The 20,099-nt window shown below is 41.2% G+C and overlaps 1 protein-coding gene across 8 annotated transcripts in view; it reads left to right on the top strand.

Annotated features, from left to right (window-relative positions):
• Positions 1–1,068: 1,068 nt before the first annotated feature.
• Positions 1,069–20,099, top strand: part of ITCH (itchy E3 ubiquitin protein ligase) — a 106,069-nt gene continuing 87,038 nt past the window's right edge. For 4 of the 8 annotated variants that reach the window (XM_053925976.1, XM_053925974.1, XM_053925975.1 and 1 more), the window contains exons 1-2: positions 8,217–8,349; positions 12,311–12,394. The gene's annotated coding sequence lies outside the window, so the exon portion shown is untranslated. Of the gene's footprint in view, positions 1,276–1,326; positions 1,347–8,216; positions 8,350–9,155; positions 9,177–12,310; positions 12,395–20,099 lie in introns of those variants that run through there. The other 4 variants (XM_053925971.2, XM_053925970.2, XM_053925973.1 and 1 more) reach the window with 4 other exon arrangements.

The following is a 20,099-nucleotide window of genomic DNA, read 5'->3' as shown; positions in this document are numbered from 1 at the left end:
TCCAGTGTATTTTTAAATCTCACTCATCTCTAGCCCTGGCTGATGTGGCTCAGTGGATTGAGTGCTGGCCTGAGAATCAAAAGGTCGCTGGTTTGATTCCCAGTCCGGGCACATGCCTGGGTTGTGGGCAAGGTCCCCAGTTGGGGGCGTGCAAGAGGCAACCGATCAATGTTTCTCTCCCTCTTTTTCTCCCTCCCTTCCCCTCTCTCCAAGATAAATAAATAATTAATCAATTAAACAAAATAACACCTGCTTCTATTACCTTTATCACGCACCTACCCTGCGCCAGTTGTGGCACGTATCCTCTCTCATTTGGTCCTCATGGCATCTCATTATTTTCCCATTTTACAGATGAGGTCACAAAGGCTCAGAGAAATTAAGTCATTTGCTCAAGACCACACAGCCAGGAAGTTGCAGAGCTAAAGTCAGTTCTGAGTATTTCTGGCTCTCATAGTCTTTACCCTTTGCAAATTATGAAAATTAAATAAGATAACAGGCATGATAGCATCTGTACAAGGTTAACACGTTCTTATTAAAATGACTTTTAAAAGAACTGCAGCCCTGGCCAGTGTGGCTCAGTTGGTTGAGCGTCATCCTACAAAGCCAAAGGTCACTGGTTCCATTCTGGGTCAGGGCACATGCCTGGGTTGTGGGCCTGGTCCCAGTTGGGGTACATGTGAGAGGCAGCCAATCGGTGTTTCTCTCTCACATTGATGTTTCTCTCCCTTTCTTTCTCCCTATCTTCCCCTCTCTTTAAAATAAATAAATAAAATCTTAAAAGAAAAAAAATTCCATATTTCCTGGACCCCATTTGGCAAAGCAGGCTGTCACTCCCTATCAGGTCTCCTCCAAGAATTCCTCAGAATCCCGGGGGATCTTACCTGCATTCCTGTCAGCTACCACATGACCTTACCTCTGCTAACCCTAATTGAATAGACATTTGCAGTGTGCCTGGCGTCTGGTACAGCCCTTTTTATGCATGATTTCCTGTAGGTGTCCACACACCCCTAAAATATACAAGTATATTCCTGTTTCACAAATGAGGCACAGAGAAGTAAGGGTGGTAGCTATTGGTAGCATCGCAAGCTCAGGGTGGGCAAAGCGAGCTGTCCTTGCCCTACATTTGGGACCTGGCATCTCTCCTAGCCTGCCTGAATCTCTGGGGTGATCTTGGGAGTTGCTCCTAACTGCACACAGCCCACAGGCCTAGAGCTCGACTTTCAGGGAGACTCTGAGCTGCTTAACATCCTTGGATAAATTTCTTTCTTACTCAAGGTAAACAGGGTTGGGTTCTCTTATTTGCAAATAAGAATCCTGATGGATGTAACCCATAACAACTCTATCAGGTATGTGTATCTCTTGTATTATTTTAAAATTATTTTTGGGTTATTTGTTTCTCAAAGTAAATGATATAGGTATTTGTGAATCCACCATCCCAAAATAAACGCAAAACCTCACAATAACCTGTATTTAACTGTATGCCCTCCTCCCCTCCTAACCCTTTCCCTGACCGAGATAACCTTCCTCCTGCATCTCGTGTTTATCATGCCTGTCTTTTTAGTTATTACAATTATATATTGAACTATAACATGTATACAGTAAATGGTACGAATATTGTGTGCAGTTGAATTTATATGTGTGTGTATATAAAAGATTTTTGTGTAACCAGATCAGATCGACATATAGAGCATTTCCCATGCCCCGGAAGGCTCCCTCGTGAGCTCTCCCAGCTCATTCCTGCCACTCCAGAGTAACCAGTATTCTTACCTCTGTCACCTTGTGTTTGTTTTACTGGTTCATAAACATTAACAAAAGGTACAATTTTTTTAAAGCACAATTTTTTATGGTGTATGTTTTATTGTTTGTTCGACTTCTTTTACTCATCAGGATGTTTGTGAAATTCATCCATGTTTTTGTGTGTAGCAGTAGTTTGTCCTTCCTATTGTTCTATGTATTCTATTGTGTGAATATACTATAATTTATTTTATTCATTCTCTCATTGATAACATTTGGGTTGTTCCCTTACTGTCTTTTGTGTATTGCTTTGTTTTATATGTATGTATTTTGAAAGTATCATTTCCATGTTTACAGCTGAGGAAACTGAGGCTCAGAGAAGTTGGTGATTTGCAGGAGGTCACACAGCTATTGCCTTGATTGGCGTGGATCGGTTGGTTGGATGTTGTTCCTCAAAGCCAAAGGCCATCTGTTTGATTCCCGGTCGGAGCACATGCATGGGTTCTGGGTTCGGTCCCTGGTCAGGGTACATACGAGAGGCAACCCATGGAGGGTTATCAGCGGGGAGGGAGTGCAGAGTGGGGGAAAAGGTACAGGGAATAAGAAATAGAAATGGTAGGTACAAAATAGATAGGGGGAGGTTAAGAATAGTATAGGAAATGGAGAGGCCAAAGAACTTACATGTACAACCCATGGACATGAACTAAGGTGGGAGAATGCTGGTGGGACAGGGGTGCAGGGTGGAGGGGGATAAAGGGGAGGAAAAAAATGGGACACCTGTAATAGCATAATCAATAAAATATACTTTAAAAAAACTTTAAAAAAAGAAACCAACAAACAGTTTTTCAAAGTGGCTATACCATTTTAGATTTCTACCAGTGATGTATGAGACTTCCTGTTTTTCCACATTCTTGTCAATCTTTGTTCATGTCTGGAGTTTTGTTTTTTTTGTTTTTTTTTTTTAACAACCATTCTAGGGGGTATAAAAATGGCATCTCCTTGTGATTTTAATTTGCACTCCATTCATGACTAATGATATTAGGCATCTTTTCATGTGCATATTGGCCATGTCTTGGTGAAATGTTTACTGAAATCTTTTGTCTTAATATTGAGTTTAAAGAGTTCTTTGTTTATTTTGGACAGAAATTTTTTTTAATTTATTTTGTGAGGGAGGGCAAGGGAGGGAGAAAGACAGGAGTGGAAACATCCAAGTGCCGTCGGTTGCCTCTTGCACACCCCCAGCTGCAGACCTGGCCAGAAACCCAGGCATGTGCCCTGACTGGGAATCAAACTGGCAACTTTTTGGTTTCCAGTCGGGTGCTCAATCCACTGAACCACACCAGCCTAGGGACAAATTTTTTATCATACATTAGTTTTGCACATATTTTCTCCCTGTCGCTCATGTTTCTTCTTTAAAATTTATTTTTCTTTTTATGTTTGATTTTAGAGAGAGGGGAAGGGAGGGAGAAGGAGAGGGAGAGAAACTTGATGTGTGAGAGAAATATTGATTGGCTGCCTTCTGTTTGTGCCCCAACTGGGGACCAAACCTGCAACTCAGGAATGTGCCCAAACTTGACACCTTTTGATTTGTGGGATGATGCCCAACCTACTGAGACACACCAGCAGGGGCTCTGTCACTTGTTTCATTTTTTTAAAAGATTTTATTTGTTTATTTTTAGACAGAGGGGAAGGGAGGGAGAAGAGAGAGAGAGAAACAAATAGATGTGTGGTTGCCTCTTGCGCACCCCTCATCAGAGACCTGGCCCGCAACCCAGGCATGTGCCCCAACTGGGAATTGAACCAGCGACCCTCCAGCGACCCTTTGGTTTGCAGGCTAGGGCTCAACCCACTGAGCCATACCAGCCAGGGCAGTACCTTTGTTTCCTTGTATGTAATTTGTTTCAGATATTGTATTTAGGTCTTTGATCCATTTTTAGACAATTTTTGTGTATGGCGACAATTAGCAGCCTAGTTTCATTCTTTTGCATGTGGCTTTTCAATTTTCCCAGCACCGCTTATCAAAGAGGCTTTCTTTTCTTTACTGTATGTTTTTGACTCCTTTGTCAAAAATGTAATTTGCCATATACATGTGGGTTTCTTTCTGGGATCTCAATTCTGTGTGTCTGTTTTTCTGCCAGTACCATGGCATTTTGATTATCATCACTTCGTAGTATAATTTGAAGTCAGGGAGTCTGTATGACTCCACTGGCTTTGTTCCTTTTTCTCAAGATTGCTTTGCTATTTGGAGTCTTTTGTGGTTCCATGCAAATCTGATGACTTTCTGTTCTATTTCTTAAAAAAATGCCATTGGGATTTTGATGGGGATTGCATTTAATCTGTGTATTTATTGCCTTGGGTGTTATGGCCATTTTAACTATGTTGATTCTTCCAATCCATGAACATGAAATATCTTTCCATTTCTTTGTGTCTTCAATTTCTTTTAATTATGTCTTGTAGTTTTCAGTGTATAGGTCCTTCACATCCTTTATTAAGTTTATTTCTAGTTATTTTATTGTATTTTTTGCAATTGCAAATGGAATTTTTTTCTTTTCTTTTTCTGAAATTTCATTGTTAGGAACAATGAAATCCATAGGAACACAATGGATTTTTGTACATTGATTTTAAAATTTTTAATTTTATTTATTTTATTTATTTATTTATTTATTTTTTATTTATTTGTTTAATTTATGGATTTTAGAGAGAGATAAAGAGAGGAAGGGGGAGAGAGAAAAAAATCAATTTATTGTTCCACTTATTCATTTATGCATTTATTGGTTGATTCTTGTATGTGCCCTGACTGGGGATCGAACTGACAACCTTGGCGTATTGGGGCAACACTCTAACCAACTGAGCAAACTGGCCAGGGCTGTACATTAATTTTGTATTCTGCAACTTTACTGTATTTGTTTATTGTTTCTAATAGTTTTTTGGTAGAGTCTTCAGGGTTTTTTATATAAAGAATTATGTCGCCCTGATCTGTGTGACTCAGTTGGTTGGACGTCATCCCACAAAGCAAAAAGTTTCTGGTTTGATTCCTGGTCAGGGCACATGCTTGGGTTGTGGGCTCGGTCCCCAGTTGGGGCACGTGTAAGTGGCAACCGACAAATGTTTCTCTCACACATTGATATTTGTCTCCCTTCCCCCCTCCCTTCCCTTTCTCTGAAAATAAATAAGTAAAATCTTAAAAAAAAAGAAGAGAATCATGTCATCTGCAGAAAGACAATTTTACTTCTGCATTCCTAATTTGGATGCCTTTTATTTCTTTCTCTTGCCTGATTGCTCTGGCTAGGATTTTTACTACTATGTTGAATAATAGTGATGAGAGTGGTCTTGTTTCTTATCTTGGAGGAAAAGCTTTCAGTTTTTCTCCATTGTGTATGATAGTAGCTGAAGGTTTGTCATATATGGCCTTTATTATGTTGAGATACTTCCTTCTATACCCATTTTATTGAGTTTTTCAATCATAAATGGATTTGGCATCTTGTCCAATGTTTTTTCTGCATCTATTGATACAATCATATCAATATATTTTGTTAATATGGTGTATCACATTGATTGATTTGCAGATGTTGAATTATCCTTGTGCCCATGGAAAGAACCCCACTTGATAGTGAAGTATTATCTTTTTAGTATGTTGTGAATATTTATTTATTTATTTATTTATTTATTTATTTATTTATTTAAGAGAGAGGAGGAAGGAGAGAGAAAGAGAGGGGTTGAAAAAACATCAACATGAGAGAGAAACATTGATAGGTTGCCTCTCTCACACAACCTGCCGGGATGGGGACGGAACCACAACCTAGGCATGTGTCCTGACTGGAAAGGAACTGACGACCTTTTGCTTTGCTGGGTGATGCCCAACCGAGCCACACCAGCCAGAGTGATTTGGTACATATATATTGACGTGTTGTGTCTACTTGATGTTATTGTCCCCTTGATCATTATAAAATGTCCATTTTTGTCTCTTGTTACCTTTTTTATCTTGAAATCTATTTTGTCAGAGATAAGTACAGCTATACCCACTTTGAGAATACAGTCTTAATGGGACAAAAATTGGTCAGAGGTGAAGAGGATATTTGTAAAAACATTTTTATGTAAAAACACAGGTATTCATATGGTAAATAGACATACCATATATTTGTGATATTAAAATTTCATGTGGGGAGGCCCCTGGCTAGGTAGGTCAGTTGGTTCGAGTGTCATCCTGATGTGCCAAGGTTGTGGGTTTGATTCCTGGTCAGAGCACATATAAGAATCAACCAATGAAGCCCTGGCTGGTGTGGCTCAGTGGATTGAGCACCGGCCTGCGAACCAAAGGGTCACTGGCTCCATTCCCAGTCAGGGCACGTGTCTGGGTTGCGGGCCAGGTCTCCAATAGGGGGCAGGTAAGAGGCAACTACACAGTGATGTTTCTATCTCTCCCTTTCTCCCTTCTTTCCCCTCTTTCTAAAAATAAAGAAATAAAATGTTTAAAAAAAGATTAAACCAATGAATGCATAAAGTAGAATAACAAATTAATGTTTCTCTCTCTCTCTCCCAAAAATAAAAGTTTTAAAATGTTATGGGGGGAATGATTAGGGGAAAAGTGTCTAAAAATGTTCCTTAGAGAGATGATTTAAAAAAAAAGTTGAACACCTGTTAGAATAGCTGTCATCAACAAATCCAGAAACAACAAGTGTTGAGGTTGTGGAGAAAAGGGAACCTTTGGTGCACTGTTGGTGGGAATTCGGATTGGTGCAGCCTCTATGGAAAACAGTATGAAAGGTCCTCAAAAAATTAAAAAATTGAACTCTCATATTACCCAGTGATTCCACTTCTGGGTACATATTGGAAGAAACCCAAAACACTAATTTGAAAAAGTATGTGGACCTCTATGTTTATTGCAGTGTCATTTACAATAGTTAACATATGGGAACTACTCAGGTGCCCATCAATAGATGAGTGGATAAAAAAGTTTTGGTGCATATGTATAATGGCTATTACTTGGTCATAAAAAAGAATGGAATCTTACCACTTGCGACAGCATGGATTGACCTAGAGGACACTATGCGAAGTGAAATAAATCAGTCAGAGAAAGACAAATACCATATGATTTCACTTATATATGGAATCTAAAGAGCAAAATAAGTGAACAAACCAAATTGAAACAGACTCATGACACAGAAAACAGACTGATGGTTTCCAAAGGTGAGGGAGGTTAGAGGCATGAGTGAGAAAGTGAACGAATTAAGAAGTACAAATTGGTGGTTACAAAATAGTCACAGGGATGTAAAGTAGAGTATAGGGAATATAGTCCATAATATTGTAATAATTAAGTATGGTGTCAGGTGGGTACTTGAAATATGGGCAGGGGGGACCCAATACCACTTTGCAAAGTATATGACTGTCTAACCACTATACTGCACACCTGAAACTAATAGAAAATAACATTGAATGTAAACTGTAATTGGAAAAAAAATTGAGAAACCCTAGTGTCCTATGGCAGTGATTCTCCAGATGCGGTCCTTGATTAAAAATGTGCATTCTCAGACCCACCGAAGGGGGACCTACTGAATTGGAAATTATGGGGGTGGAGCCCAGCAATCTACTGTTGAACAGATCCTCCAGGTGATTCTGGTGGGCACTAAAGTCTGAGAATGACTGCCCTAGAGAATCTTCATGGTATACTGGTCTAGGAATCTATATCTTTAACGAGCTCTCCTGTCATATTTCAGGAAACATTAACATGAAGGGTTTAAAAGTACTTTGAAAAGTATGAGTGACTTTCCAGATGGTAACAGATTATTTTCATTAGGAGGAAACATGCTAAACAATAATAACAAAGGTCACTAATTACTAAGCACTTACTTCTGTCTCTGAGTCTAATTGCACAGTATATTCATTCTCACAAAGAACCCATGAAGGTAGTTAAGAGGATGGACTCTTAAGCCAGACTACCTGATTCATGCATCTGTAAATCGAGGATAATGAGGGTACTTCCCTCATAGATTTGTTGTGAGAATTTAAGAAGCTCAGCCCTTAGAACATCTGCCAGGTTGGGTAAGCTATTTTCATCATCCCTAAGTGCACCCTTGTAAAAGGTAGATTTGAACCCAATCAATGTTAACCCCGGAATGTACTATAATCCAGTGTTTTTCAAAGTGTGATCCTCCACCAGTAGCTTGTTAGAAATGCAAACTGTTACAATAGAACCCATCCAGATCTGTTGAATTACAAACTCTGGGGGTGGGATCCAGCGGTCTAAGATTTAACAATTCCTTCGGATGATTTTGATTCACAGTGTAGTTTGGGGACCACAGCTACAGACTTTAGAGGTTGTGCTATTGATGGGGGTGGGGGTTAAAAGAAAAGCCTAGGGGTGCTGAGAGCAATCCAAGAACCCCTCTCACCTGCGAAGGCAAGCAAACCAATCTGGCAGCGTCCACCAGTCCCTGCCAGTTCTGGAGGGCAGCTGGCTATTGCGCAAGGCCTTCTGGGGATTGTAGTGCGAACCCGTCCAAACCCGGAGGCGCCTGCGCGTTGGCCGCCAACTCGCTCTAGTCGCTGTAGTTGGGGCTCGGAACCGGCTGCCATCTTAGTCGAGGGACTGAAGAGTCGCCGCCGCCCCGAGTCCCGGTAAACACCCACTGGCGGACTGGGGGCAGTTCTGGGGAGAGGGGGGAAAAGAATGTCGGAGGACAATGAGGAATGGAGGAATGCGGCGCGCAACCCGGGATCCAGAGCCGCGGCTGCTCCCTCTTCCCTTAGAGCCGGTGCCGGTTGGGGGCGCGGAGACCTCGGGCTAGTGGCTGCGGCCGGGTGGGGGGTGGGACGGCCGGACGCGCCGAAGGGCCGCCGTCGAGCTGAGACTCTGGAGCTTCTCGGCCCGCGAGCACCAGGCTACGAGAGGGCTGGGCCGTGGCGAGAACCGTCAGGGTCCAGACCCCGCGCGCCCCGCAGTGTTCCCCGGGGCCACCCTCCCGCGGCCCGGCCTGAACGCGGGGCCCGGCGGCAGCGGTCGGCGCGGGCGACGTGGCCCTTTAAGGGGCGGTGGCTGGGCCCACCTGCCACCCGGCCGGTCTTCCCGAGACTTTCTGGAGCCCACAGTCGCGAGGGGGGCCTAGCACAGCGGCTGCTTCCCCTCGGCTCCGTGTTTCTTCCCTCTATTGTCCTCCAGCGTGGTGGTCCCGGCCCGGGCGCCCTCCTGCGTGCCCGCTGCTGCCACCGCCCAGCTGGCGCCTCCCGGCGCGAAGTTTTGCAGACGTGGAACTGTCACTGCCCTCCCTCCTCAAGTGCCCTTTGCTTTAGTAGAGAAAAGAAAAGAGTAACCGCGAACGTATTCTAAGGGCCGAAACAGGATGAGGACATGACTTTGTGAGGAACTCAAGTTTTCAGACTTAGTTCCGAGATGGGATTTACAGAGATAAAACACGGTTTGGGCCTGAAGTTAGAGATGTAACCAGGTGAACTTGCAAACTACCCGAAATTCATGATTTCCCAGTAACAAAAAAAGTAACCTCTTTTCTTGGTTACATTCTATCCTAATGTTGTTACATTTTATTGGGGGGAGTGAGGGGTGGATAGGGAAGAATGGAATTTTTCTTCGAAAATTACTGAGGTACTGGAGCCAGCCTCCTATCACGACACTGATTTGGGGTCTCTGACATCTATTCCTAATGCAAATCGATCTTATGGAAGTATGTAAAGGCTGTATGTATTTCTACCCTCAAAATCGGCCAAGGGTTTTTACTCAGCCAAAAATAAAGTTCTTGTGGCAGATCTGGTGAGAAAGCCCGTGTTGTGTATTCATGGGTTTACTCAATTTTTAATATTTAGATATGAAGGTGGAAATTCAATTGCTTTTTTGAACAACGAATGTAAATTCTGGGGATGTGAGTCCAAAATGAATTCTTCATCTTCAGCATGAGCCGGGTCAACAAAAATGTTGTATGAAAACAAAAGAAAAACCAAGTGCAGAATACTTCTCTAGTGTATTCTAGTTTAAATCATTTCTACATTCCACACACACACACACACACTCGCACACCCCTTTACACCTACTGGAAGAGATAGACAAACAAGTAGTATCCAAATTTGACCATTAGAATAATTAGGGGAACTTTTTAAAAGTAGAAATAACAGGGTTTCATCTCTTGAGATTGATTTAGTACCCCTGGGTTGGACCTGCAGAATTTCCTGTTAAAACATGCCTCAAGCAATTGTGATGGTCTGGGGAACCGCTGAGGCAAACAGTACTGTGGCTATAACAAGGACAGCTTAAAAAGCTTTGAGATAGAAGAGTAAGTGACCAGTTCTCTCTGAGGTTGCCAGAGAAGGAGGCAGAACCTGCCTGTGCACCTAATACAGGTCTTATTGATAGATGATGAGTGAGTGTGATGGGGATGGGGAAGGGGAAGAACAGGGCAGGCAGGGGAAACACCTTAATGCTGTGTGTAAATGCAGGGGATTGTGGAAGAAAAAAGTTTCAGGGAACAGAGTGTGGAGTGGAGAAGGAGAGCGTTATGAGATGTGAGGCCAGAAAGGTACAAGTGAGGCAGTTATAGGAAAAGTTTTAAGTATAATGCTAAAAATCTTGAGTTATATGTTGTTAGCAGTAAATATCAATTTTTAAATGGGGAAGTGATATGAATACATGTGTATTTTAGAAAGAAAAATACATGGCTCTGATAAGTGAAAGGATGGAAGAATGGCTGTTGCAGAGGTCTAGGTGAGAGGTGAAGAGTCTTGACCTTGGAGAGAGGCTGTGGGGATGATCAGGGGGTTGGGTTTAGTTCTTTACTAATGCAATATTGTTGACATAATTTTGGATGATTTTTTTTTTTTTTTTTTTTTTTTTAGGGCCAGTGTGGGTAAAAGGCTCCTTTTCTGCCAAAAAAAGCCCATTAGCAAATGTGAATAATATTGGCAGGCTATATATGTTAATGGTATCAGAGTATATTGTTTATTAGCATCTTTAAAAAATTACAAAGAACCAGATTGGGTTCAATTTAGAGAACTTGGATTTTAGACTGAAATTTATAACTGTCAACATTAGTGGTCTAAGCCTGTTAGAAGTGTTTTTCTTTCACCCTCAGAAAGCTGGTATTATAAATTTAGAGATTGCAGAGATTATCTAGTCCACAGTAGCAAATATATTTTGGTTTATGGGCCAACTCTGCTTTGAAGTATCTTCTAGAAGTAATGTGTTGAGAAAAGATTTTTGTCATATGGGTTCTCTGGGAAAGTGAGTTATGATTATTGGTGAACCTCCTGTGGACATAGTTCTCTAGTGGGAGGTATATGTACCAGGTATATGCTAGTCTTAGACTAGTCCATCCTTTTAGTTTTCTGGGGGTTTTTGTTTGTCTTTTTAAATAAAGTCCTAAGCAGGTTAAATTATTTAGCTAAAACTAGTTAAGAATCAGCTAGAAGTAGAACCAAGTTTTGTAACTCTTTGTGGGTTATTCTCCAGTGTACCAAGATGGATGTGTGCTACTAAAGAGCTTTTGGTATTAGACCAAAAGAAAAAAAAAAGGTTTTTCTAGTCTTTGCCTCTTGACTGTTAAGGCAGGAGTTTAACAAGGAACTTTGGCCTAGAAGTAAGTTTTGTTGTATTCATTCTGGCTTAAGAAATTTGTGTTAGTACTGATAAGAATTAGTTAACTCTTTTTTTTTTTTAAGATTTTATCTATTTTTAAAGAGGGGAAGGAAGAAAGAGGGAGAGAAACATCAATGTGTGGTTGCCTCTGGAGTGCCCCCTACTGGGGAACCACAACCCAGGCATGTGCCCTGACTGGGAATTGAACTGGTGATCCTTTGTTCGCAGGCTGGTGCTCAGTCTACTGAGCCACACCAGTATAAGAAATAATACTTTCTTATTTCTCGTCTCTCAATTTTGGGTTTTGGGGATTGGTTTCCTTTATACAAGTTAAGGCAAAAGTGTATACAGGGTTTTTTTTTTTTCTGTATTTTTAGTACCTAGTCAAATTTTGGGCTCATAATAAGCGCTCAGTAAAGGCGTGTTGATTTTTGTGGCTGTAAATGATACTGGCTTTGAGTCAATATAAATTAGCAAAGGGGGGGGTGTTGCAGAGTTGAATTGCAGTATTCTCTGGTTGGGAGGTTGGCACTCAGCTAAAAATGTTCGGTTGGAAACTAGCCTTACAACTAGAAGGACATAGTTAACCAGAAGCTTTTTCTGCTTCTATCCTTCTTCAGTCTAGCAGTATACTGACTGTTCTTGGAAAACTGCTGCCAGCTTGGCTCTTTTGCTTCTTTTCAGAACTGACTATAGTCAGATCCTTAGAGTATTTTTTTTTTATCCTCCTATCCCTAGGAGCTTCCAGATTGCAGAGACTTTCCCTTATGGTGACTAGAGGTAGAATATGTGTTTATATGGCTACTCTCATTTTTTGCCATGTAGCCATCTTACCCAGAATAACCCACTATGTATGAGTCTCTTGCCTGCCCCATGAACAATTATCTATCCAGTGAACCTTTAAAAAATACTGTGCTGTCAGGTTCCCAAGGTCATCGCTAATTTGATGCATTTAACCATAGAAGCAATGAGTTAATGGACCCTTTTTTCCCCTCTCAGGTAACATGTGTTTAACAGTGGCCTTCTGGAGACAACGCCTTAACCCAAAGAAGTGACTCGTGACTTGAACGGTGAGAACTTCAGGTACGATGGCATGCCTGTGAGAGAGATTGCGGCACAGGAATGGTGCAGAGGGTGCGCCTTGGTCATATAACTGCTGTGGGAGGTATGGTGAGAGGGCACTATTAATGCTGACTATATCAGTTGGTTGAAAAAATAGTTCTACCTAGATCTGAAATCCAAAGTCTCCTCTATAAGAATTAGCATGTGAGTCACACTGTCCTTTTTTTTTTTTTTAAGATTTTTTTTATTAATTTATTTTTAGAGGGGAAGAGGAGGAGAAAGAGAAGGAGAGAAAGACTAATGTGTAGTTGCCTCTCACACATCCCCTACTGGGGACCTGGCCTGCAACCCAGGCATGTCCCCTAACTGGGAATCAAACTGGTGTCCCTTTGGTTCACAAGCCTGCACCCAGTCCACTGAGCTATACCAGCTGGGGCCACACTGTGCTCTTAATATGGCCCTCTGACTTTTCTGTTTTTCTAGCTTCCTTAGATATACATACACTTTTCCCATTTGTGCTGTTTTATAAACATTTCTGTACACTTGTCTAGGCATTTGCCTGGATATAGTAAAAAAGTCAGGAATTAAAAAGAAGGCAACATGGTACAGTGGGAAAAAAATGGAGGACTTGGAAAGAATAGGTCTGTGTTCTCATTTGATTTTTGCCACTGACAAACTGACTTTTAATAAATTATTTAATCTTGCTGGGACTCAGTGTTTATTTCTAAAATAGATGTATTGCTTTTTACCTGCCTCCCTGACATTGTTGTGAGGATCAAATAAAGTCATACATATTAAATCTGTAGAAAACAGGAGTTTATAACTTAAGACATTATCTAGATCTACAAAGGGAGAAGTTGGCAGTAATAGTCAAAAAGAAAATATGAGGACAGGACAGATTCACTTTAAAAGATCAGGAGAGAGGAAAGGAAGAGTACTGGATTAAAAAAAGTAGAACATATGAAAAGATAGCAATAAGAGAATAGGGAGTGAGTGAAGTAGAGCAGATGAATTGGTAGGTGAGGAAGCTGAATAAGAAGAGAGTGGTCCCTTTCCCTTGTCTAACCTTTATCTTTCTACTACTTGTTGTCATTACCACTTCCCTTCATATAAATGTTCTTGTCTCTACTGTAAACATCAGTGTTTATTATTTAGTCATCTTTAGGAACCTTTTTTTATTTTATTTTTTGTTAACTTATTGCCAGGGCAGGGATTTGCTTATTATGGTTTCCCAGCGCTATAATCAAACGTGTGCTTAATCTGTTCTTTTTTATCATTGTGGAGAGAAAACAAGGAGATGATGGGGTGCTTTGTGAGAGATACTAGGAAAAAGAATGAGTGAGAGGAAAAGTAGAAATGGTAAACGGAAGAATTCTTAGACTGACAGTGAAAGGAAAGACGTGAACATGAAAATATATATGTAGACCAAAAAAAAAGGGAGGGAAAGGAGATGGTGTTATCTGCAGTAAAGGAACATGGCAGCTTTCATTTATTTAATGGTGATGTAATATCTCACAAAAACTTATGTTCTGGGAAAGATCATTCTCCATACCAAATTTCTTTAAAATATTTCTAAAAGTATCCACTTCATTCTGAGCTCACAAAGTACTTCACTGTGGAAAGAAAACTCGGCCAACATTCAGAAGACCTGGGTTCTAGCCTTGGATTACTTGTTACTTAAATTCTATGATCTTGGGCAATTCACATAAATCTCTCTGGGTCTCTCTTTCCTCACTTGTTTATTGAAAGTATTAAACATCATCTCTCAGATTCCTTCTAACTCATTCTTTGATTATACTTAGTACTTTCTGTGCTAGTTCATTAATTTTTCAGGGCTTTGTTGATAACACAATATAGGACTGGTTTCAGAAATATCTCATAGTAGCACTTCATAATATCCAGTGCTTTATAATTGAGAAGCATTTTAAGCTCTACCTTGAACATTAGTAGAAAGAGAGACTTGTAGGAAACCCAGGTAAAGAAATGTTAAGTTTGTAATATTCAGCAAGCATTCATTGAGCTCCTGTTGTGCTAAGTCCCAAAGGTTGCTTAATATAAAACCCCTGCCTCAAGGGTTTTCTGGGTTTGTCAGGAAAACAAACTTACCAGTAATTATTGTAAAAAGCAAGATGATATAATAAGGATTGCACTGAATTGCAATTTAAGATATTAACTTTGGGTTTCTTGTTTCAAACATAATTGAATATATGTTAAGTGCTGCTTTATGCTAGGATTACAGGGACTCATGATGAAAAAACCATCCCTGCCCTAAGGAAACTTGTATTTTATTTCATGTCTACAAACTGTTTACCCTGATAGATAGAAAGAGAAGTTTTGTACTGTATCATCACTTTAAAGTTTTAAACTAAGAATTCATCTGCATGGAGCTTACCTCACTCCAGAAATGTCTAATAACATACATGCTTTCTGATGTATGTGTGCATACATGCTTTGGATTCCTTAACCCTTTCTCTGTCATTTACAGAGAATTTTTTTCTTGTAAGACAAGGAAAAAATCCATAAATGCCATCTGCATTTAGGTGAACTTTGGTTTATTACTTAGTTATTTGTGCAAAGAAAGAGTAGACTCTAAAATTTAGTCTTTTAATTCTTTGTTTCAGATAATCAGTTTAGTTGGTCACAGAGGAAAGGATTCTAGTCTGAAGGAATCATATTGTAGGGATTAACAGTGTGTGCTAGAGTTAGATTGTCCGATTTTGAATTTTGGCTCTACCATGTATTGGCAGTATGACTTTGACCAAGTTGCTTAACTTCTTTGTGCCTTAGTTTCTTCATTTGTAAATTAGGAACAGTAAAAGCATATACCCACAGGGTTGTATGAATTAAATGAGATAATGTATATTTTTTAGGGTCCTTTTTTTTAAAAAAAAATATTTATTTATTTTTAGAGAGAGGGGAAGGGAGGGAGAAGAGGAGAGAAACATCAATGTGTGGCTGCCTCTTGCACACCCCCTACTGGAACCTGGCCCACAACCCAGGTGTATGCCCTGACTGGGAATCAAACTGGCAAACCCTTTGGTTCATAGGCTGGCACTCACTCCATTGAGCCACACCATCCAGGGCGGGGTCCTTTTTTTAAAAAAAGTATATTTTATTGATTATGCTATTATAGTCCCAATTGTCTCCCTTTATCTTCCTCCACTTGGTACCCCCCTTCCCTGCAGCAATCCCCCCCATTAGTTCATGTACATGGGTTGTGTGTGTTAGTTCTTTGGCATCTCCATTTCCTATACTATTTTTAACATCCCCCTGTCTATTTTGTTCCAACCAATTATGCCTCTTAATCCCTGCACCATTTCCCCCATTTTCCCCCTTCCCTGTCCCAGCTGATAACCCTCCAAATCATCTCCATACCTATGATTCTGTTCCTGTTCTGGTTGTTTGCTTAGGGTGGGGTTTTTTTTTGAATTTTTTTATTTTATTGATTATGCAATTACAGTTGTCCTGATTTTTCTCCCTTCGCCCCCCTTCACCCAGTGCCCCCTACTCCCTCAGGCAATACTCCCACCATTGTTCATGTCCATGGGTCATGCATATAAGTTCTTTGGCAACTCCTTTTCCTATACTGTACTTTACATTCCCGCGGCTGTTTTGTAACTTCCTATTTGTATTTCTTAATCCCCTCACCTCTTTACCCATTCTCCCCTCCCTTGCTCCCATCTGTTAACTATCTGGTAGCAAACTTCTTATCTCTTGCTGCTTTTAAGAGTCTCTCTTTATTTTAACCTTAGGCCTTTTAATTATGAAGTGTTTTGGAGTGGCCCTCTTTGCATCCATCATAATTGAGACTCTCTGTGCTTCCTGGACTTACAAGTCTATTTCTTTCACCAAACTAGGGAAGTTTTCTTTCACTATTTTTTTCAGATAGATTTCCAATTTCTCACTCTTTCTCTTCTCCATCTGGAACCCCTATGATGCAAATATTGGACCTCTTGAAGTTGTCCCAGAGGCTATTCATGCTATCCTCATTTTTTGGGATTCTTTTTTCTTCTTCTTGTTCTGATTGGTTATTTTTGCCTGCCTTATGTTCCAAATCATTGATTCTGGGCTTCATCCACTCTGCTATTGTTTCCCTATAAATTGTTCTTTTATTTCAGTTAGTCTACAGGTGGCAGACACAAGGCCCATGGGCTGAATCTGGCCTTCCACCTTGTTTTATCTGGCCCAGCACCTTGTTTCTACTCAGCAGCAGCACCGAGCTCTTGCTTAAGTGTTAAGGAGCAGTTACATTTATACAGTCCTAAAATTACATTTGGCCCTTTGAAGACAACTTTGAGGCTGATGCGGCCCCCAGTGAAAATGAGTTTGACACCCCTGAATTAGTTATCCTTCGTTTCTGACTGGGTGTTTTTTATGCTGCTGAGGTCCTCACTAATTTCCTTGAGCATCCTTATAACCAGTGTTTCGAACTCTGCGTTTTATATATGGCTTATCTCCATTTCGTTTAGCTCTTTTTCTGGAGTTTTGATCTTTCATTTGGGCCACGTTTCTTTGTCTCCTTGTTTTGACAGCCTCCCTGTGTTTGTTTTTATGTATTAGGTAGAGCTGCTTTGACTTGGTGTCTTGGTAGTGTGGTCTAATGTAGTAGGTGTCCTGTTGTAGGGTCCAGTGGCATAGCCTTCCCTATCATCCAGGCTGGGTACTTGAGGTACACCCTTCATGTGGGCTGAGTGCAACCTCCTCTTGTAGTTGAGCCTTGGTTGCTGTTGGCAGATCAACGGCAGGGATTTATCCAGGCCAGTCAGCTACAAGAACTGGCTGTGATCACTGATCACCAACCTCCGCCCTCTGTGGAGGATCAGCTGTGCAGGGGCAGGGTGGTTGTACTCTGACTTGGTCTGTAGCTGTCCTCTGGGCGCGCTGGCCCTGGGGATTCCCAGGTGGTGCAGGCCAAGGTCAGCCCCACCTGTTTTTCCCACTGGGGCACCCTGCCTGAGCTGTAAAGCAATCTGAGATGGCTGCTACTTGTGCTGAACTTGGAGATTCCCAGGTGAAGCCAAGCTGTGAATCTAATATGGCTGCCACTAGGACTCACTGAAGCCAGTAGGATTTAGGAGCCAAGACCAGCCATTCTTACAGGAAAGGAGCTAGGTTGGGCCCGTACGTTGGGTGGGGCAGAGCCTCTAGGGATCTCCAAGGTGGGTCAGTGTTAGCCAGGTTGATGGAATCTCAGATATGGCACCAGCTTGCCAGCTCTGTGAGGGGAGGGTTTAGCAAAGGGACAATGGCCTCTGCTCACCCTCATGCCAGACACTTCAGTTTCTCCCTCTTTGCCACTGGTGCCTTTCAAGCTGCCTCTAGTGCTGGAGCTCAGAGGGAATGAGTCTGAGTAGGTGAATCTGTGTGTGGGTTCTTTAAGAGGAACTGCTTGGGGCTCCAGTGGTTTCTTTCACTGACTCAATCCCCACTATTTTTGCAGCCAGAAGTTTTGGGGACTTATCTTCCTGGTGCTGGGATCCTAGGCTGGGGGCCCTGATGTGGGTCTGGGACTCCTTGCTCTTGATACATCCCTCCAGAATTTTTATCCACTGCATGTGGATGTAGCTCCTGCCTGTTCGGCATCTGCGCCCCTCCTACCATTCTGGATGGATGTGGTTTCTTTAATTCCATAGTTGTCAGACTTCCATTCAACTTGATTTCTGACGTTCCTGAGTGATGGTGGGTCTATATTTTAGTTGTAATTTTGATATGGTTGTGTGAAGAAGTGAGGTGAGCCATGTCTGCCTACACTGCCACCTTAAAAAAGATTTCTTCATTTCTCTGTTTTTTCTTTTTGATTCAGTTGATAGTTGTGAATTTGTTGCCTTTTTAATGTTCATGGTTTTGATCTCTTTGTCTTAACTAAGTCCCTTTAACATTTCATGTAATAATAGTTTGGTGATGATGAACTCCTTTAGCTTTACCTTTATTGGGAAGGACTTTATCTGTCCTTTCATTCTAAATGATAGCTTTGCTGGGTAAAGTAATCTAGGTTGTAGGTCCTTGCTTTTCATGACTGTGAATACTTCTTGGCAATCCCTTCTTGCCTGCAAAGTTTTATTTGAGAAATCAGCTGACAGTCTTATAGGAACTCCTTTGTAGGTAACTGTCTCCTTTTCTCCTGCTGCTTTTAAGATTCTCTCCTTACCTTTAACTTTTGGCATTTTAATTATGATGTGTGTTGGTGTGGTCCTCTTTGGGTCCAACTTGTTTGGGACTCTTCGTGATTCCTGGACTTGTATGTTTATTTCCTTCACCAAATTAGGGAGCTTTTCTTTCAGTATTTTTTCATATAAGTTTTCCATTCTTGCTCTTCCTCTTCTTCTGGCACACCTATGGTTTCAGATTTTGGTACATTTAAAGTTGTCCCAGAGGTTCCTAAGCCTGTCCTCATTTTTTTTTTGAATTCTTGTTTCTTCTTTCTGTTCTGGTTGAATGTTTATTTCTTCCTCATGTTCCAAATCATTGATTTGAATCTCAGTTTCCTTCCCTTCATTGTTAGTTCCCTGTGGATTTTTTAAAAAATTTCATTTAGTGTAGCCTTCATTTCTTCCTTAATGTTTTTGCTGTACTCAGTGAGTTCTCTGAGCACTCTGATCACCAGTGCTTTAAATTCTGCACCTGATGGGTTGACTATCTTTGTTTCGTTTAGTCCTTTTCCTGTCTTGGGGTTGGTTTTTTTTTTTTTCTGTTCTGTTCTTTCATTTGGGCTGTATTTCTTTGTCTCAAGTTGGCAGCCTCCCTGTGTTTGTTTCTGTAATGTAGGTAGATCTGTTTTGACTCCCTGACTTAGCGCACCTGTTAAGTTGTATGGGGTGGAGCCTTAGCTATTTGCCAGGGTGGGGTGACTTTGTGGCTCTGTGTGTGGGGAGGGCCCAGAGAGGAGACAGTGCTGCTGCCTGGTTTCTGGAGGTTTTACTGGCACTTGCCCCATTTCCAGTCACTTCACCCACTTCTGTATGCTACTGGCACCCCTCCAGCTATTGCCCTGGTGGTAAAACCCTGAGTGGGTGGGCTTGTGTACATTCTAAGTCCGTGCTGGGCCTTTAAGTGGCAAAAATCTGGCAGTTTCTTCTGCTGCTCCAACCCCGCCTTGGTTTTTACAGGCAGAGATAATGGGGATTTATCTTTCTGGTGCTGGAACCCTGGACTGTGTGGTCTAGCCTGGGGCTGGGATTGCTCGCTTCCAAGGTATCCTTTGCTTCCAAGGTATCCCTCCTGGTTTTTATCCACTACACATGAATGTGAGACTCTCCTTTCTGCTATTACCACCTCTCTTTGCCACACTGCATCTCTGCCCATGTCTGTGACTCCGCCCCTCCTACCTGTCTGGATGAATGTGGTTTCTTTAAATCCTTGGTTGTCAGACTTCCATACAGCTAGATTTTCTGACAGTTCTGGGTGTTACTTGTTTTGAGATCTGGTTGTCATTCTTTCTATGGTTGTGCGAGGAGGCGAAGTGTGTCTACCTATACCTCCATCTTGGCCAGAAGTCTGAGATAAAGTATTTTTTGTACAATAGCTCATAGTAAGCGTGAAATGTTAATTACTATTTTTTTTTGTCACTATCATCATTACCACCAACCTTGTCATTCTTGAAATTATTGTCAATTTATTCATTTAGTAAGCTTATCCAGGGTGAGCATTATATACTCAAAAGCCAGTAAGGGCTAGATGAACATTTTAAATAGTAAAGATAGATTATATTGGGACTGAAGTGAATGAG

This window comes from Desmodus rotundus, chromosome 6, assembly GCF_022682495.2.
Source record: "Desmodus rotundus isolate HL8 chromosome 6, HLdesRot8A.1, whole genome shotgun sequence".
Classification (NCBI taxonomy): Eukaryota; Metazoa; Chordata; class Mammalia; order Chiroptera; family Phyllostomidae; genus Desmodus; species Desmodus rotundus.
The sequence above is the reverse complement of the archived record's forward strand: the minus strand, read 5'-3'. Positions and strand labels throughout refer to the sequence as shown.